The sequence below is a fragment of the Danaus plexippus genome, chromosome 26 (assembly GCF_018135715.1).
Source record: "Danaus plexippus chromosome 26, MEX_DaPlex, whole genome shotgun sequence".
Taxonomy (NCBI): domain Eukaryota; kingdom Metazoa; phylum Arthropoda; class Insecta; order Lepidoptera; family Nymphalidae; genus Danaus; species Danaus plexippus.
In genome coordinates, this window is record NC_083554.1 from 5,070,423 (window position 1) to 5,085,143 (window position 14,721).

The window sequence follows — 14,721 nt, forward strand, 5'->3', positions numbered from 1 at the left end:
GTTGATCGAGTTTATATAGAGTTAAATGCTTACAGTGGCTACTCTTGTTTATACTTTTATGGTACTTAAGTACAATTTTTTTGAAATTATCATTCTGTAAGCTGGATTCATATATGGATGTATCAGAGGTTTTGCAATCATCGTATAAATATCATTTTCGGTATTGTACACTGTATTAATATTACAGATTGATATTATATATTTTAATATTAATGTAATATATTCCAATGCCATCTGAAACCCAAGTATGTGTTGCGCTAGCCAACGACGCGTGAGATTTATACAAATTTAGCAAATCAATCAAACCGCGAGCGTTGCACGGACGAGCATAGCTTTCATTACATCGTTCTGTTGTTATGGTAATGATATTCATATATGTTAATACCAAATTAATCATTTTATTTATATTTATAGTCACTGTTGGTGACTTTGTTCTTTTTTAAAAGCGATGTGAATAATTACGTGCTATCATTTTCTATGTGATATCCAGAGTACACGTCAATCATTCAGGTGTGTTCGGACCAATGATTTATGAATGAAAATTACTAGTACTTGTCACACGATTAGTGTTTACGATATCGAAAATAATTAACGATTTTGAGTCGTCAAATTAAATTTTCTATTTAATATATATGTATTGAAAAATTTTATATTATTAATTCGGTTTAATTGTGGTGACTCATGTAACTTAACCACTGAATTTACTAGTAGATATATGTCATGAGGATTATTCTTAAGAAGAAATATTAAAGTAATAACTGCTATTGTTAAGGTACTGTTTAAGTTTATTAACAGTTTAGACATACATATTTTTGTAATAACTGATATTTCTATAAATTTTTTTGTTGTCCAAAAGAAAATCTACTTTTTGTGAACACTCGTAAAGCAGATGTCAAAAATTACCTCACTCCATGAAATAACAGGTTTTTAAATTTACCTTTGTAAATAAATCTTAAACGGGGCAATATATTCTGGTATTCCGAGAAAAAAATGTCCTCGCCCAGTGAAAAACATTCGCAAAATGAAAAAGTATTACCGTGATAAAGCGCAGACATCAGACTGACGTAATTTATTTGATTTGACGACACAGGGACCTTTAAGACAATGTATTATTTTGTAACTTGTTTAATTATATTTTTATTTATCGTCTGATTACATTTAAAATATAAAATTACTCCAAATAACATGGAAGGTATAGTTGTCACACAAAAACTTCAGTATTATCACATACAATTATAGAAAGGCATGTGTGTATTACTATTTTCTTGTACCTATTCATAAGTTAAGAGGCTCCGCCATTTGGAAATAGGGTTCTCCTGTAAATTATTCTATTTATCACATAATTCGCCAGTCCGCCTTGAGGAAGCGAGGTGATTAATGCTCCAACCTTCTCCATGTGAGAAGAGGCTTTGCTCAGTGGACTCCGATGATGATGATAACATACTTGACAGAAATTTACAACCCTAACTAAATTAATTTGTAACCCTATTTGTGTGATAAGTCTATTACACAAAGTCATTAAGTATCAGTATCAAATTATATTATTTTATACCAACGTATTAAGACAGTCTTGTCTGAGATCTACTTGGTTGTCTAAATAACGTGACTTTCATACGAAACTCTTACAAATTCTCGAGGTCTCAGGATTGATGCCGCCCTCGTGCCCGACGGACGCAACTATTCGTCATCGCTGAATTTTTTATATAAAACAAAATACAACGACATCAAGAAACCGAGAAGCATGCATGACGTCTGATATGGAATGAAATAACAATGGTTTATACTAATAATATCTCTAATTATATAATATATAGATAAAACTGTAATATTCTTGCTCTTTCTTTACTTAACTTGGCTTAACTTCTATATTTTTCTAGAAAATTCTATTACTTACAAAAGTATGTGTGACTAAATAGATTAAATCAAATCTAATTTAATTGAAATAAATTACAAGTTTTAGTTTTCAATTCTTTGTTGTGAATTATTATAGTTTCATCTACATAGATATTTATGTAAATAGCAATGTATACTGTAAATTGCACATAAATGCAGGATTGCGTTAAATGCAGTGTTCGCGTGCGAAACACCTCGTTTACAAGATCATTATCATTTGGTAACAGATAACACGCCTTTGGGGTTCAATGTATAGCCTTTATTTGTGCTTAAGGCCATCATATAATGTTTTAAAAGAATATAAAATAAGGGGTACTTTTACATAGTTTTAAGTGTATTAATCTATTTTTCCTACTTTTCTTTTTTCTTTTTGACAAAGCCAATTATGATAAAACTAATTGATTCACTAGTTTAACTTTAGGACAAATGTAATTCCATATAAAAAAATTTGAAAAAAAAATCCTAATAAATAATAAAATAAAATTATCGTAGAAACAAAGGAGTGATATCGCTATAAATGAAATGATGTCGGGGTAAGAGGCGAAACCTTCCGCATCCCGGAAGTTACGTCACGGGATGCACTCCCCACAGGATGTAGTCTAAAAGCCTCCCCTGCATTTATCCACCAGTTCTGGATCGATACTTAGGTATCTCTAACAGTATTGGTAAAATAAAATTTGATATTGGTAATCAATTAATAAATGCGTTTATTTGAGTACAACGTAAGCCTTCATATATTGAAAACCTTATTTATTATACTTTAAACAAATATTTCAGAGCTGTCAGATTTGATTACTGTAAGTGTCGACGTATTTTTCAGTATACATTTACTATTTTAATACCTTTATAATATTTATTACAACAATATTAGTTATTCAAGATTCGTACAGAGTATAAAATTCGAATTCAATCAAAAGTCATAGAGTAAAAATATCACAAACTTTAAATGTAGTTAACAAAAACTTAGTTATATTTATATCGTTATCTCGAGTCTGTTTTAGATAAAACACTTTCTGGTTTGAAGGACCAATTAGTAATTGAGATGCCCCTACTCGGGTTCCGTAGAACAAAAGGAGTTGAAATAAGCAAAAAACATATATAAGTACGGCTTACTCTTCCGATGCTCTGTAATTGCTTGGCTCCAGGGCTTTCTTACAAAGATTATTATAAAGAGGGGTAACGGAGTAAATAGTTATCGATTTAAGAGCTGATCTAGAGGACTTAGTATTGCTTAATATAATCAAGTCATCAAAATATTATGCGTTTGTAATTTAAAACGAAACTCTTACAACTCACATTACTACTTGACAACTAATTTATTAAAATTAAACATACATGTTTATAAAAAGAATGTTACGAAAAGGCTGTGTTTTTCTTTATCTTTATTTATTTTCCTTTCTTTATGTATATAAATGATTTTGAAAATAATTTAGTATTGGACTATATAATAATTCCTAATTATTTTTTTTTAACAGATAACAAAGAAAATATGTTCATACAAAAATGAAATGAAATATGCAATACTATAAGAGTTTTTGTGTTTTTTGGAGAATATTTACTAATTTAAATTCTTAAAAATATCTAGACTATTGGAGTAATAAAGAGAAGTTGTTTTATCGCTTACAGTTTATTATATTTTGTTCAAAAAATACAATTCTGATTAACATACCATAGCTATGATTCAATCTATTAAAAGACTTATTTTCTTAATGTATAAAATATATCTCAATAATTTAATCTTCGCCTATGTTTACTTGATATTCTTTGCACTACAAATACTATTGTTTGTTTCAGCCCCGTCTGCTGTTTATTCTTTGGTGATGAAGAAATCCCAAAAATCTTGTCGATGCTTCCTAACAGTCAATCAAAGTAAACCTCAATAAAATTGTTTCATTAGATGGAAAATTATCAGTGATTGGTACAAATAATTAATAATACTTGAAAGACAATCGATGTTTGTTAGACAACAAATTATATTTGCGGTTAATTTCCAACAACATAATTATTGGCGGGAATTATTTACGTTGGTAATTTTAACATTCATTAATTACTCTGAATAACAAATTATATTTAAAAGTGGAATTATTGTTTTTGTTATTTGTTACATCAATTAAAATGACATACGCTTCTAAAGAAAAGAAAAATTTTGCCTTATAATATTTGTATTTGAGGAGAAAATTTATAAAACAGAAATAATCTGAAATTACAAAATAGTTGCTTATCCTTTTGATTAGGTTAGATCCCGTATTGCATCCCAGCAAATTCGTTAATCAAGCTATAATGTCCTTAATCTGGTCGAGAAATTTTAAGATTTTGAGTAATTTTAGGTGATTTTTTTTCTATTCTATTTTCTCTACGTACTATAGACTTAACTTTTAACGTATTAAAATTAAATTTATGTATTTCATAGCATGTAATTGAAATGGGTTATTCTTAAAAAATCTCATGTCACATTTAGTGGGAGTTATATTTCTATTGTAAACGAAATATTGAAATAAAAAAAAATTCGCTCTGCACAATAATGTTTACCGTTAGATACACTCAGTTTAACCCCTTCAGAACCACTCGAACTGCATACCTTTGTCTCAAAGGAGATTTGAATATTAAATTGTAGCTATTATGCATTTCAAGTGTACCGATACCTGTCTCGCTGTTCACATAATTGTTTTAGTTATGACAGCTAGTGTCAGAATAGTTTTGGTTTACAGATTCCATATTTGAATGTTATGTACGTATTAGATTTATTAAACCCAAAAAAAAATGTCTGATGGATTTTTTTTTTTGAGATATAATTACAAAAACGCAGCGATGAACATCGAAACGAATAAAATGATAGCTTTTTTTTTGGCTATAATTTTTTTTTAATTAAAAAGTCAGTCTCGATAACACCTACTTATTCTCTTTTCAAATATTTAAATTAAAACATTATAAACAATTTTTTTTTCTTTAGTACATTTCTTCTTTCATACCAAACGCTGCGGTTCAGTTGGGCGTTCGCTCCCAGTGTGTTAAGGAGCTTAAATGATATCTATATACAATAAAGCGTGTTTAACGTCTATCCCCCGACTGACTGTCTTCTAGTTCTCAATATATATCATCTTGTAGTGCTCTATACAAAGTTCTGTAGAACTCATCGAAATGTTTGCCAAAACGTGTTACTTTAATACAGAGCGTTTATGTAATAGAGGTGACCGAATTCAATTGAAGGATATTAATAATCAATAATCATGTAAATTTATAGAGTAATGGAAAAAGAACCAATGGTACATATTACTAAAAAGGAGGAGGATTTTGTTATAACAGCAAATATAATTTCTAATCATATTAAAAATTGCTGTTGTAATATTGGTTTTCTGTTTTTTCTTTATAATAAAATAATTTCTCATACTTAATAATTTTAAACACACTAACCAAGTTAAAAAAATAAGTTATCGTACTCATTCGTCAACAGACACGTTTTGGAGTTAACACCCCCGATAGGGAAGGTGGCGTTATATTTATCTTATCTTTGGTCCGCAAAGATAGTCGAGGCAAGCATTCAAAGGTAAGTGGCACATGGTTTATTAAGACAGGTCTGAAAGACTTACACAGACAAACTCAAATCAACTAAGAAAGACATTTATTTGAGAAATAAATTATTAGTGATTGCCATGTATTTTATATCTGTGATATTTAATTACGCCGCGCTTGAAATTGAGACGATTTATTATAAAAACTAACTGAGATTTAATATAGAGAGTGTTTAATTTCGAGTCCTGCTTATATTTGCACATATTATTTGTATTTTTAAATTCTCAGGAGTTCTTAAATAATTAGAAAAATGTATGAAAGTAAGAAATATTTTATGATATAAACGTCCTGTCTATATATTTCAAGGTTTATGAGTTGGATTCGGTTTAATACAAATCGCCAGAACTCGCGTGACATGTGACAGAAGTTCAGAGGGCGCCGGACTTGATCAAATAGAGTTCGGATTACAATCGGACCGGATACTATGTTCTACATGAGATCATTATGAATCATGATTTAAATCAATTTATATCATGTATAACCGAACAGACAATATTAGACCATAATTCATAGTTAATACAAAGTTTAAAATTGGTTATAAATTTTATTGTCAGACATTTAGGATTAATTGACAGACCATTTATCTTCTCAGACTGACATAACATAATATATGTTCCTATACAGGTGTGTGTAAGGAAGTTATATGTGTGTGTGTATGTATGTCGTATCTATTTAACTTATCCATTCCTCATGTTATCTGTTTTTCCATAGAAATCCTGGCTGTATCTTATTTCATTTGAATTCATAAATCACATTCGTTAGTACAATTTTTTTTGCTTACGACGAATTAATTAGTTATTTGAGTCTATACATTTCTATAGCTTGAACTTTTAGTAATCTCAATTTATTTGTATGTATTTGTATTGTTTCTGCATATTTATTTAATTTAAATAAATAAAAAAAACCAATTCAATTCCCAGCAGATAGTCCAAAACACGTTAGCTTAAAATGCATTACCACTTTTGTTGAGATCGACAATGATACCTAACTCATTTGTATCCAATGATATGTTGGATAAAATAAACACAGACAGATCAAGTGTTGGGATACGACGTCTAGAAATGTTATTTATAGTTCCGACCTCGACAATTGGATGCGATTGAATGAACTTTCAGAACAAAGAGATTAATGGTACATTTGTATTAAAATTTAAGGTACAAATATTCCTAGGAATAGACTAAGAGTATGTAAAAATAGTTAAAGATAAGCTTGGTCTATGACCTACCAGAAACTTACAATATTATTATTATAATAATGACTTTTTTCATGCAAATTTAATGTAATTTATAATTCTATCGTTGGTTTCAAGTCGATAAGCAATAGGAATATTTCAAGAAGTAAAATTTTCGTAATACATTGACCGTAACGCAATGAGAGAACGTTTAGCGACATGACGGATGGTTGTGGCTTTAGGTATCATTATTTATAATGTTACCATTCATACAAGACCTATACACTCTCCTGATGTTGCTGGGTTGTAAGGATTTATTGGAACACACGGAAGAGTCGGAGGCCAAATTATAATGGTGCATCTGTTAAGAATAGCGCTGTATATCTTCAATGCAAATTGTATAAACATATCTCGTTAACGAGCGCTTCAAACATTTTATGCTTCGTTATATGGATAATGTTTTGTTATTCGTTGTTTTAAAATGTTCTTTGTGTTTGGGAATTGTTTTTTTTTTTTGTATATTGTTTTATTTTATTTAAGATTTTCAGATACTTATTCAGTAGTAATTTTATTAATACTATTATAATATATTAACGTTCTTATTAATACTATTTAGTTTTCAAAATGTATCTGCTATTAACATCATATTTCAATTATAAAGTTTGTTTTGAATAATTTGTCATATAAATTACAATTTACATGATAATTAAATGAAAATCAGAGCTACTCAACATTCGGCACAGATAGGAATTATGCAAACAGCATATCTCGTTTTCATATATATATTTAGCATTTAGAACAAAGTGGTAACGGAATAAATGGTTGTCGCGGCACGTCCGCCGGCTTCACGCTCAATCCACTAACTGATTTAAATTAAGAATTTGTAAGTCGATTGGTATTTTTTTTTTTTGTAAACTGACAGCAATTATATCTTAATAAATATATGAGCTTTGAATTCTAATTAAAATTTTTAATAATTCTAAAACACAAAATATAACATTTTCCATTCTAAGAAAATCAAATAAAAAGGAAAATGTTTCAAAAAATATGTACATAAAAGTGTTTATCTGTTTGTAAAAGTTCAGACTTGTTTGTTTGCATTTAAGCGGATTAAACCAAAGCGACGCTAATGCGGCGACTTTATCAAATTGAATAAAAAAAGTATTTGCCTTTACGAAATAAAGCATTTTCAGCCTTGACGTGATGTTTTTAAAGTTAGTTTTTGCAACACTTGACACATAAACCTAGACTTAATGATCCATTCCCTTGTTATTTGGTGAATATTTGGAAGTCTGTTTGCTGTGTGTTTAAGATTTTTGCACGCTTATTTTGATTAAGGCGTGTTAAAATTAAAATCATATGCAAATAAAGATTTTTATTATAAGTTATGTTTTCTTGTTTTTAATTGATAGTTTAATGAAGTTAATTCAGAACGTGTAATATTTTTATTGTGTTGTTTCAGTTACAGAGAAGAAATAAGAAATGATATATTGATGAGTGATACGAAGTGGTTTTGAAAATTTTTCAATATTGTCATTTGAGACTATCATATGTTCGTTTGATTATTGTTTAGTTCACTGCTTATTCTATAATCTCGTGAAAAAATAAAAAAAATGTTATCAATGTAAGATCTAGATGGAGTCCCATAAATTACACTTAAATAATTACAATTAAATAATATTTTTATTGTGCAAAATGTAATAAGCTTTCTATCTGATTAAACTGCGACGTCTGCAAACTTATTTCCTAAACTTCCAGTTCTTTCCCAGTTTTTATTAAGTTACAGTGAAACAAAACTAGTAAGGAATTTTTCAAAGTTCCCGGACGACGCGATCCACCTTCCAACAAGTTTCTTCTATTCAATTAGCTACAAACTTGGACCCACCGCTGGAATTACCTCATTTTATTTAAAACTACCTTCAGTTGTTATTTACCATTTATAAAAATTATCTGTATTTGTGATTTATATTAAATTTAACTGTTATTTACGACTTGTTGATATTTTTACATGTTATTTGTTTATACAGGCAGCGTGCATGATAAAAAAAATCAGTGCTTGGAAAGATTCATTAAAATGTATCAGAGTTTTACAATAATTACATCGAGAGCCATTGACATAAAGTGACATATAGTACCACTAATAAATTAGTACGAGGAAAATCATCTAATGTTACTAGTTTCATATGTGTGAAATACTGAACAATTAGTGAGCACGATTCTTATTGGTTTGAAAAATCACGTTAGCCAAGTATAACTTAACTTTTCACTTAATGGTTCCAAATCCCGGACCAGCTTTACGATACTTTTATCTCTTTCCACAGCTTCCTCGAGGATGAATACATCAAACGGCTCGCAGCTTTAATCGCACTGAAACCGCCAATCCCTAGAGAGCTATACATTTGATATTCCATTTGTTATATATATCATTACCAGTGACTGATACTTGAATTTTAATACAAAGTATTCTAGTGCAGAACTATTATAATACTATAAAAATCGCTATATTAAATGTAAGTTATAAAAGAAAATTTCCGTGCATTTCTATAAACTTGCAGTTGGTCCCACGTTGGGCGCCAAAATATCTGAGCGTAATTGACAGCGCCACCTCGCAAGGCGACTCGTTCAATGAGGCGACAGTCCGTGACTGTACTTCGTGATGAACAGACGTGCCGCTGTACTGGAACTGCAATGAGAATTTTGATACGATCATTTTATTTGGACATTGTTCTGTAATGTCGAGTACACTATTGCATTTATAGTTTGTTTACATCAATTAGTAATTTTAAGGAGGAATAAGAACTTTAGTACTTTAGAGAGATTTCCTTAAATTAATTTAATTATTTTTACTACATTTGGAAAGTTACTAAGCATTGTTTTTTCAATATGCGGTATAACAAAAATATATTTTAATAAAATGTATCAGAATTAAACGCAAAAGCTAAAGTAACAACAATCTTCATAGTAACAATCTTTGAGATACATTTTCTCAAATTTAATAATTAAAAATTTTCCTGATGATATTCACCTCTTTATGTAGACAATTTAAAAAAAACCTCTGTTTAGTAAATAGTGACTTATAATAATAACATAAGATTAGTATGTTTTCTTCATAAAAAATATTCTCTATACTATCTGAACGAAATCTTTACCTTTTTAAAACGCGTCTGACCTTTCAAAATATAAGTTGAATGTAAGATATAATTAAGGTTTTAAAATATATAATGGAATATTGAATAGTTAATATTCTTGCGAGATGCTGGAATCTTATTCTTAAGATTCTGTGACGCATGCGTGCTGCAAGCCACGCCTTAGTTTGAAAGAGATAACACTTGAAATCTCGTATTCTAAAATTTAACTATAATTTTGTATATATTTGACATCCATTTTTTTAATATTCAATTCATAGTTAAGAATTAAATACATATAAGAAAATTTTAGTAAATATTTTTTTTTTTAGGTTCTTATATAAATCTCAGTAACCTTGCATTGGTGAATAACCAACGGTAAAAAAAAATTAATAACACTTTTAAACAAAAAAAAAAAACAATGTTTCGTAATGCATTATTTCAAAATACGACTCAAAAAAATAAACGAGAAAATTGCTTACTTATTATTATTAATATTACTTTCATTTGAGGTATATAGAATTAAAGAAAATCTCAGTTATGAGGTTGCTGTGTAATAAAGAAAGAAAGAAGTTATTGCAAGGCTTTTTTAAACTCTATAATTAATTAAAGTTCCGCAGCCTTTTTAGTATCAGAACTGCGCCTGAATTTGTGTAATATGTTTACTAGAACAAAGTCTCCTCCATCAAACTCCATACTCGAAGCATTTTTTTTTTGTATTTCTTTCAACATCCTGGTTAGTTTTTGATGCTGCAGCCAAAGTTTCTATTTTAATTAAAGATACTCACAGTAAACCCGCCCATGGAGCCCTAACTCAGTGAGACGTGGTTGGCTTATTTTTTTTCGACACATTCATTCCCGCCTCTGCGTCCCTCCCAAACAAACAGTTGAGGACTTCGAAAACAACTTTCCATTCAAGCTGAAATCGATCTTATAGAGCCTTTTAGAAAGTTTATTGTTGCTGTTCTATAAGTATTGTGACTTAGGTCTTTCAATTATAATAATAGCCAGTTCATTTCGTAAAAGCAGAGACAGGCTTTCGTGAAATTCATTCAGTTGACCGCGAGTTCTCGCGAGAGAGGACGTGTCTTGGGAGAGATTTCTGTCCCTCCGAAAGTATATCGAAAAGTTTTTCGTATAAAATATATTTAAGCAAAGTGATATTTAATTATTCGGTGAATCAATTATCATGTGTTAGACAGAGACGCGTAAAGAGGTTTTTAAGGGTAAGTTGATTAATAAGAAATTAAATATATTTATAATGCTATTATATACTTAAATTTTAAGTTTGGATAATATTAATCGAAATTTTATTAAAATTTCTAGTCTCGTAAAATTTCTTACTAATATTTAAAAATCATCAAGTAAGTAATTAATTCATATTACATAAATTTAGTTGATCGAGTTATTTTAAACATGTAAACAAGATAAACAGTGCGGGCGCGAGATCGTAAATGAACTGATGATAACCTTTGAAATAATATATGATAATTTAGTACGATTATGAAATAAAAATCCAGGCCAGATAAAGCTTTTATGATCATTTAACAATAGTGATGTTGCGTGAAGACAATTAGTACAAAATGATATAATCATTGCAGCTTCCATGTAGTTTTTAATATCTTAAAATTTACAAACAATTACGTACGTGTATATTGAGTGATTAAATTCTATGTTATACTTAAAATTATTTGTTAAATAGAAAACTATTACTTTACAATGTTTTTATTGAATTATTTTATTGTATTTAATATAAATATTAATCGTATAAAAATCTGTATATCATATTAAAATGATTTTTTTTTTGAGAAAAATGTTTCTCTATGCATGTCACTTTTTATGTAATTAATATCATTGATAAAAGTACAATAATATTTTGGAATAGATAACAAAAATGTCTGTAGAATAAATTTTTTTAGCAAAATTTCATTTTCAATATAACCTTAATTGTAATAACGTTAAAAATAATAATTTATTGAGTCCGAGTAATTTCGCTTTAGTGACGTCAATGTTAAAATAAATTTACGAAGAAATATTGCATTTTATTTACGTTGAAAAACGATCCTGAACTAGGTGAAAGCGAGCGAGTATAACGAAATATTTGACACTTTATTTAGATACTTCAATGTAATACTAAATAATATGCAGAAACGAATAAGTTTAGTTTTAAAGTTATGACAGTTGACGCACATAATGTATGTATAAATAGGTTATGTATGTATATACCTATAAGTACTTTGGTGTTCGATTCCCTTTAAAGTAAAGAATCAATTAATTACTTTTACTTTTTTACTGTTCTAATTGAAAATAATAATATATATTTTTTTATAAATATTTTAAATTAGGTTAAAATTAAACAATTATAGTTTGTTTGCTCAATAAAAATTTGCCTGATGTATTAGTGTTCACGGACAACTGTTCGGAGTCGGAAACATAAAGACTAAAGCAAAGAACAATATTAATACGAACTTAATTATTATTATTAATACCCAATTATATATAAGATCTGTTCTGTTATCTCACTTTCATAAACTTAAAATATCTCTTTACATATTGTTTGATGTTAACATTATCTTACTATTTCAGTAAATTAGAAAGTCGCTTTATTCTTGCGGTAACAAAAAAAATATGTTCGTGACAAAAATCAATTACTTCATTATGATAATATATTGTTGTTAGTAAATTTTTTATACTACTGCAATCTATAACAACTACTATAGAAGGTCTAAGCCAACAATCTTCACGTATCTCGAGAAATAAGTTTTTTGCCACACTTGATTCACTCAACTAAGATTAGCTCTGGATAAACACTTTTTGCGTATATTAACGGAAACGACCAGAAAGCCGGATTTTTGCCAAGAATTAACAAAAATAAAATTTTGTAGTTCACCTAAAGATATATCCATTAATGTTAATGACTAATTTAAAATATTACTGCGTATCTGTAATCTCTTTACTTGAACACATAAAAAAAATTTTGAAGAGCGATTTGCTTAATTAAAAATATTATTTATTTTTCCTTTTTCCTTTCCTTTCTGAACCCCAGTAACCACTAAGGCACACGTTACACCTTCAGCGACGGTGCTGCTTACATTATTGTGTATCGTCAGCTCATGTAATATACGATACCACAAATAAAATAAAACCAATTTTTTGGAAAACATTTAAAATTTAGAATTGAATCAAATGGGTGGTTTTTCCTATTTTAAATCGGACTTATGTTTCTATTTCGAACTCAAAAAATAAAACTAATGGATTATTCTAAAGTATAAAAATAATAAGAAATAAAAAATTATATATTTTCTACAAGTTATTTCGTTTTAAAATACCATAGAAATCTGATAGTTGATAAACGCGGTTCTAATAATATAAATGCAATTTAAGTAATTGATTAAAAAAAAATACTGAAAAAATATGAGCAATAAAATTTGAATAACATCGACGGAAATAACACACGTTCTTGCACAGATTATATATATTTGGGGATGAAATTGGTAAATAATTTTTAATCAAGTTATAAATAAAAATGTCGTTTAAAGCTTACGGTCAATAAAGAAATCTTTAAGAGACTATAATATTTAAAAAATATTCAGACAAAAAGTAAGTTAGCGAAGACTTTGAGAAATAAAATGAGAAAAAAATTATTTATATGAAACAATTTAAATTCCATTCTGGAAATTATTAAATATTTTTAATAAAAAATAGGAAATAAAGAGTTATCTTTCTGGTTTTATAAATCATATTAGAAATAACATACATATTTTTATGTTCGCGAATTTTAAAGCGCATTGTGATAATAGAACTCACGGTTCCTTGGGAACTAATATCCCCACAGACCATGCCATCAAGGTCAACAAGTATTACGAGTTCTCTAACGAACTCACTAACAATAGGTTCGTTGTAAATTTATACGTGGTAGAAGTAGTAGCGAGAAGTATAACAGCTAAATCTCTCTACAACCTGCTACAAGACTTAGGCCTGTCAAGAAATTACATCAGTTCATTCTTGGAACGCGCGTCGAAGGCAGCCCTAGCAGGTTCGTTTCAAATTTGGTTAGGTAGAGAGAGGAGCTTAGGCAGTCTAGGTTAGCGTTTAACGCGTGTTAGATAGAGGCCCCTTAAAATTACACCTGGGTCGCAAGTCCCAGGAACTGTTGAAGCTCCTCTCCCTGCTACGTGATGGACCCGGCACCCGCACGATGAATCCATGAAAGGCAGAGGTTAACGTCTCATACTCTGTTAGTTATATATTTTTTGTAATTGCGAAAATTGATAACGTAAAAATATAATATGTTTGTGTAAAGAAACAAGAAATATTTTTTTAAAGTCGTTGTTAATAAGCCGAGTAATTATACGGTAAATTAAAAACGGTAAACAAGCTACCGGACGAAACAAGAAGATTAATCGACGAAGAGTTTTTATTAACAATTTTCACTTGATACAGATTTTAAATGTTTATTTACACGTTGACTATAAAAAAACGATAACATTTTTTTTTGCATAAACCTTTCAGTCAAATTAAACGAACATCGTCGAGGCAACAACGCTGTATGGTCTCAATACCATCTAGAGTGATTGCTGGTTCCGCGAAATAAACTCATAGTGAATGAACTAAAAGATTCCCGATACCACACAAGAAATAGAACGGCATTGCTATCCTAACACCGGGGCAATCATGTAGTATTAGGTAGAGGTTATAAGTTTTAATTCGAAACCTGGCAAGTACCAATGTGATCTTTTCCGAATCATATGTACTTTTTAAGAGTATTTAGACACCACTGACGGACGGTGAAGGAAAACATCGCGAGGAAACCTGGTCTTATAATTTGAAATTATAAGATTGAAATCGCCAACCCGTCTTGAGCAAGCGTGGTGATTAATGCTCTCACCTTCTCTATGTGAGAAGAGGCCTTTGCTCAGCAGTGTGCTCCTATAGGCTGATGATGATGATGATGATGACATG

The 14,721-nt window shown here is 29.2% G+C and overlaps 1 protein-coding gene across 2 annotated transcripts in view; it reads left to right on the forward strand.

The window, feature by feature from the left end:
- The first annotated feature begins 10,826 nt into the window (after positions 1–10,826).
- The window catches only part of LOC116774340 (carbonic anhydrase-related protein 10), a 45,587-nt gene continuing 41,692 nt past the window's right edge, over positions 10,827–14,721 (forward strand). For both annotated transcript variants that reach the window (XM_032667047.2, XM_032667046.2), the window contains exon 1: positions 10,827–10,985. The gene's annotated coding sequence lies outside the window, so the exon portion shown is untranslated. The remainder of the gene's footprint in view (positions 10,986–14,721) is intronic.